This window comes from Salvelinus sp. IW2-2015, linkage group LG22, assembly GCF_002910315.2.
Source record: "Salvelinus sp. IW2-2015 linkage group LG22, ASM291031v2, whole genome shotgun sequence".
In the NCBI taxonomy this organism is placed as follows: domain Eukaryota; kingdom Metazoa; phylum Chordata; class Actinopteri; order Salmoniformes; family Salmonidae; genus Salvelinus; species Salvelinus sp. IW2-2015.
This window is the reverse complement of record NC_036862.1, coordinates 21,291,300-21,297,697: the sequence shown is the minus strand read 5'-3', so window position 1 is coordinate 21,297,697 and position 6,398 is coordinate 21,291,300. Positions and strand designations below refer to the sequence as shown.

General features: G+C 40.9%; 1 pseudogene; it reads right to left on the bottom strand.

The window, feature by feature from the left end:
- Window positions 1–6,143, bottom strand: part of LOC111982675 (cryptochrome-2-like) — a 22,484-nt pseudogene extending 16,341 nt beyond the window's left edge.
- Window positions 6,144–6,398: the final 255 nt, after the last annotated feature.

Genomic DNA, 6,398 nt, shown 5'->3' with positions numbered 1-6,398 from the left:
GGCAGTGTCATGCCTTAAGTGTAAAACTAACAGTGATTCAATAATCCATGCGTTCTGGGAATGCTATAGTCCAAGAATTACGGGCGGAGCTACAAAATTGGCTGWCAGAATTATTACAATGTAAAGTGATGTTTTATCCACCCGTCTGCATATTTCAAGACATGGCATATGGGAGTGTAGTGAGRTAATCATYCAGCCAGTTGGGTCTCTTCTCATCTTGAAAAAAATATATATTAAAACTTGGAAATCAATTCATCTGCCACCATTAACAGAATGGAAAAATGTAATGATGTATTATTAAAATAGCATGGGAGACCGAGAAAAACAAACGGGTACAATTTAAGGCCATATGGCAAACAATAACGCAGGCACTAGGGACGAGGGCGTGAGCAGAGGTGCGTCTGTAAATTCTTGTTCCTATGTTTGTATTTGGTGTGAAAAATGTAAATGAAAAGTAGTACTGGTTCTCGTTTAACTTGCTTTAATGATAACTGATAATCATACAGGCTTGATAGTTCACAGCCATTCTAGTTCTAGTGATGTCTTCATTCTTATGAACAAGTGGGGAATCTCACAATATAATTTAGTCTAATCAACTACAGTACTCAAATCATTAACCATTACTGGCTTGGAGAGAATGGATATTTACCAAGGGCACAACTATCACTGCCCCCCCCCAGTTTTATAATTGGACTGTGAAACAATACTAGGTAGAGTGCTTTAGGACCATGCTGATGCCTCAGAGGTCGGGTAGGCTGTTTGAAGACTGGATTTAGGACCACGTGGACTCCACAGAGCGGCTGACAGGCTGTGTGAAGGAAACGCTTCTGGAAGGCTGGCTGGGACAGCACCGTAGAGTTGAGCATAGTTCAGTGTACGCGTTGTGCTCTTTCACCGAGTTGTACAATGAATAGAAACGGTCTACTTTAGTTGTGTGATATAGCTGACATGCTAACTGCTGTTTAACTTAACAGAAAATAACCTAAACTAGTGTTTATTCACAGTGCTGAGCTAGTATTGTAACTGACATGTAACGTTAGCTAATGTTTCATCCCATCTCGAATGAAGTGAATGAATAAGCTACGCTAGTGAGTAACTACCACAGCCAGGTCAGCGCTAAGTAGTTTGTATGGACATGTTTTGTAGCCTTTGTTTTGTCACGTTTCAGAAGTAAATTAACTTGGCAAGMTTTCACCAGGTTGATGTACCGCTAGAGAGAGCTGGCCAAAAGTAGGCTTACATTATCTATTATTTTTGCCTCAAACGATGAAACTATCGGCCAAACGATTGAAGATTGATATTCTGACGTTTTTTTCAGTGCAATGTGAGTTGTATTTGTCAGTAAGTCAACGTAACGTTATTGATCTGTCAKTTTCCCTAGCCAATTCCCTACTTTTCACACTGACACAGTAATGAACAGCTCTGACGTTACAGGCGTCACTGTCATGGTGCACAGTAGAGGTCTGAGCGAAATGAAGAATCCCGCTGGTATTTTGTCCAACTTCCACCCGCTACCGCTAGAACTGGTCCCAAACCGAAGTCCCGTAATGTTAAATTTAGCCGTATGTGACGCAGCTCACTTGCCAGCCATGGTCCCAGCAATTTTGCACCCTATAGGTAATATCAAAATGCGCCAAAATAACTTAAGAAATAGGTTAAATTACCAGAGATTCTCACATGGCCCTTACATTCTATTACTGGGCCATTTCAGCCAATATACTAGATGTAGATTGAAGAGAGCAGAGACGTGCACTTTCTGTTGAGCTATTTTTAAAGCCTACCTTTTAGTAGTGGGAAGACGGAGAAATATGGGTGATCAATATTTAGGGCTATTTGTAGGTAATGTAGTAAACTATAGCCTAATCAAAGGCCTRTTTAGGAAGTACATTTCCTTGTAAAGAGAACTGTCCCGTGCTTCTCCGCCCATGTATACATAGGCTATAGCCTACTCTATTTAATTGAGACCACATGCGCACCTGATCTGGCAGGTAGGGCTACTGAACTGGAGGCGGCAAGAATGATGACAGCGACACTTGCTACGTTTTGCAGAGTCCTAAAGGATATAGCCTACCCTTTAGGAGGACGATTTGAAGGAAAATAAATGGGTAATCCATACTTATTGAAAATGAAAAGGCGCAACGCTAACTCACCTTAGTAACCTAACCTATGGTCACCATAGTAACCTAACCTGTGGTCACCATAGTAACCTAACCTGTGGTCACCATAGTAACCTAACATGTGTGCATTGTGCCTTTTCAATCACGATTACATTGTTTGATTGCACTTCGACTCACGTTGGTTGAGAACCCTCCACTTCTTTTCATTATCAATATTTATTTATAGACGACACTGTAGTAAACTAGTCTAATCATATTTAAGTTAATTTCATATTCAACTGCCACTTGATTNAGTAGTTTGTATGGACATGTTTTGTAGCCTTTGTTTTGTCACGTTTCAGAAGTAAATTAACTTGGCAAGCTTTCACCAGGTTGATGTACCGCTAGAGAGAGCTGGCCAAAAGTTGGCTTACATTATCTATTATTTTTGCCTCAATCAAACGATGAAACAATCGGCCAAACGATTGAAGATTGATATTCTGACGTTTTTTCAGTGCAATGTGAGTTGTATTTGTCAGTTTCCCTAGCCAATTCCCTACTTTTCACACTGACACGGTAATGAACAGCTCTGACGTTACAGGCTTCACTGTCATGGTGCACAGTAGAGGTCTGAGCGAAATGAAGAATCCCGCTGGTGTTCTGTCCAACTTCCACCCGCTACCGCTAGAACTGGTCCCAAACCGAAGTCCCGTAATGTTATTTTAGGCGTATGTGACGCAGCTCACTTGCCAGCCATGGTCCCAGCAATTTTGCACCCTATAGGTAATATCAAAATGCGCCAAAATAACTTAAGAAATAGGTTAAATTACCAGAGATTCTCACATGGCCCTTACATTCTATTACTGGGCTATTTCAGCCAATATACTAGATGTAGATACTTGCACTTTCTGTTGAGCTATTTTTATAGCCTACCTTTTAGTAGTGGGAAGACGGAGAAATATGGGTGATCAATATTTAGGGCTATTTSTAGGTAATGTAGTAAACTATAGCCTAATCAAAGGCCTATTTAGGAAGTACATTTCCTTGTARAGAGAACTGTCCCGTGCTTCTCCGCCCATGTATACATAGGCTATAGCCTACTCTATTTAATTGAGACCACATGCGCACCTGATCTTGCAGGTATGGCTATTGAACTGGAGGCGGCAAGAATGATGACAGCGACACTTGCTACGTTTTGCAGAGTCCTAAAGGATATAGCCTACCCTTTAGGAGGACGATTTGAAGGAAAATAAATGGGTAATCCATACTTATTGAAAATGAAAAGGCGCAACGCTAACTCACCTTAGTAACCTAACCTATGGTCACCATAGTAACCTAACCTGTGGTCACCATAGTAACCTAACCTGTGGTCACCATAGTAACCTAACATGTGTGCATTGTGCCTTTTCAATCACGATTACATTGTTTGATTGCACTTCGACTCACGTTGGTTGAGAACCCTCCACTTCTTTTCATTATCAATATTTATTTATAGACGACACTGTAGTAAACTAGTCTAATCATATTTAAGTTAATTTCATATTCAACTGCCACTTGATTAAAGCAAGTTCACTCTTCTCTTATTGGTTCCTTTAGTAATGGTTTCTTAGCAGCAATTCGGAAAAACTATGAATAAACACATATGCGAATCATGTAAACACAAAAAAGTGTTAAACAAATCAAAATAATATATGAGATTCTTCAAAGTAAGCCACCCTTTGCCTTGACAGCTTTGCACTCTTGGCATTAATCTGCCAGTGTTTCTGGACAGAAATAATAAAGTGTGTATCTGCAAAAATTCACTTCACCTCCGTCACCAGAACTGTCTTCCCTGGCTGCCTGGACTTCTGCCTGAGATCCCTGTCACCATCCGCATCCTCCTAAATATTGACGCATGACAAAGAATACCGTGGTGTAACCATTTTGACATTATACTTACTCCAAGAATAGAATCAATGGTTCCAATAATTGAAAGACCCCTGTTCAATCCCCAGACTGTATTTACTTAACCAGCGTTCCTGTAGCTACGGGCTAGCCATTCAATCAAATGGATGAATTTCTATTATCACTGAATAATCTGCAAAATTCACTGAGCTCCATAGACTGGTCTTCCCTGGCGTTGACCCTGTGGGCACCCCTGCGTAATCAGCTGATCCTCTTAAGACATGATGAGCACTAGAAAGCTGCATTCCTGCGGGATGTCTGCCGGCTCCCGACAGAGTATCATTCGGCATGGTCCAGCATTTTCATGCTGCAGCCGGAGCGGGCAGTCCACACAGACAACTTTGGGATGAAAATATTTTTTGTGTCCCACAGATTATTTGAGAACGCATAAGGTTGAAGTGCGCCTAGTATGTGAGGTCTCATTTGAAAAAATAGGCGCCTACATTTTGGGCGGATAATCAAGTGGCAGTTGAATATGAAATTAACTTAAATATACTAGACTTAGTTTACTACAGTGTCGTCTATAAATAAATATGATTAATGAAAAGAATGAGGGTCTCAACCAACGTGTCGAAGTGCAATTCAAAACAAGAATCGTGATTGAAAAAGGTAAATGCACCACATGTTTAGGTTTACTATGGTGACCTAGGTTAGTTACTATGGTGACCACAGGTTAGGTTTAGGACCATAGTGTTAGGTTACTAATGGGATTAGCGTTGCGCCTTTCATTTTCAATAAGTATGGATTACCCATTTTTTCCTTCAAATCTCCTCCTAAAGGTAGCTTTATCCTATTAGGACTCTGCAAAAACGATGCAATGTCCTGTCTCATTTTCTTGCGCTCCAGTTCAATAGCCATACCTGACAAATCAGTGCGCATGTGCTAATTAAATAGAGTAGGCTATAGCCTATGTATACATTGGGCGGGAGGAAGCACGGGACAGTTCTCTTTACAAGAAATGTACGTTCCTTAATCAGCCTTGATTAGGCTATAGTTACTACATTACCTACAACAATAGCCCAAATATTGATCCACCATATTTCTCCGTCTTCCCACATACTAAAAGCTAGGCTATAAAAATAGCTCAACATGACAAGTGCACGTCTCTCTCTCTTCAATCAACATCTAGTATATTGGCTGAAATGCCCAGTAATTAGAATTGAGGCCATGTGAGAATCTTGGTTAATTTAAAACCTATTGTGCAAGTTATCTTTGCGCCCATTATTGATATACCTATAGGGTGCAAAATTGCTGGACCAGGCTGGCAAGTGAGCTTGGTCCACATACGCTAAATAATTACGGGACTTCGGTTGGACGTTCTAGCAGGTAGGCGGGTGGAAGTTGGACAGAACACCACGGGATTCTTCATTTCGCTCAGACCTCTTACGTGCACCATGACAGTACGCCGTAAACGATCAAGCTGTCATTACTGTGTCACGTGTGAAAAAGTAGGGAATTGGCTAGGGAAAACTGACAGATCAATACACTTACGTTGACATACTGACAAATACAACTCACATTGCACGAAAAAAACGTCGAAATATCAATCTTCAATCGTTTGGCCGATATGTTTCATCGTTGAGGCAACAATAATAGATAATGTAAGCCAACTTTTGCCAGCTCTCCTCTAAGCGTACATCAAACTGTTGAAAGCTTGCCAAGTTATTACTTCTGAAACGTGACAAAACAAAGGCTACAAAACGATGTCCATTAACAAACTACTTAGCGCTGAACCTGGCTGTGGGTAGTTTACTCAATACGTGCTTATTCATTCACTTCATTCGAGATAGGATGAAAACATTAGCTAACGTTACATGTCAGTACATGTCAGCAGGAATAAACACTAGTTAGGTTATTTTCTGTTAAGTAAAACAGCGTTAGCATGTCAAGCTATATCCACAACTAAAGTAGACCTTTCTATTCATTTTACAAACTCGTGAAAGACCAAACGCGATACATGAACTATGCTTCAACTCACGGTGCTGCCCAGCCAGCCTCCAGAAGCGGTTTCCTTCACACAGCCTTGTCATGCCGCTCTGTGGAGTCCACGTGGTCCTCAATCCAGTCGTCAAACAGCCTACCCGACCTCTGAGCGATCAGCATGGTCCTAAAGCACTCTACCTGATTTGTATTTGTTCACATACCCATATTTAAACTGTGGGGGGGAGCAGGGTGCAGTTATTGTGCCCTGTGGTTAAATCATCCTTCTCTCCAAGACCAGTAATGGTTAACTGATTTGAGGACTCAGTTGCATTAGACTAAATTTATCACTTTGAAAGATTCCCTACCTTGTTCATAAGAATGAAACTTACTAGAAGGGAGACAGAATGGCTGTGCAACTATCAAACCCTGTATGAT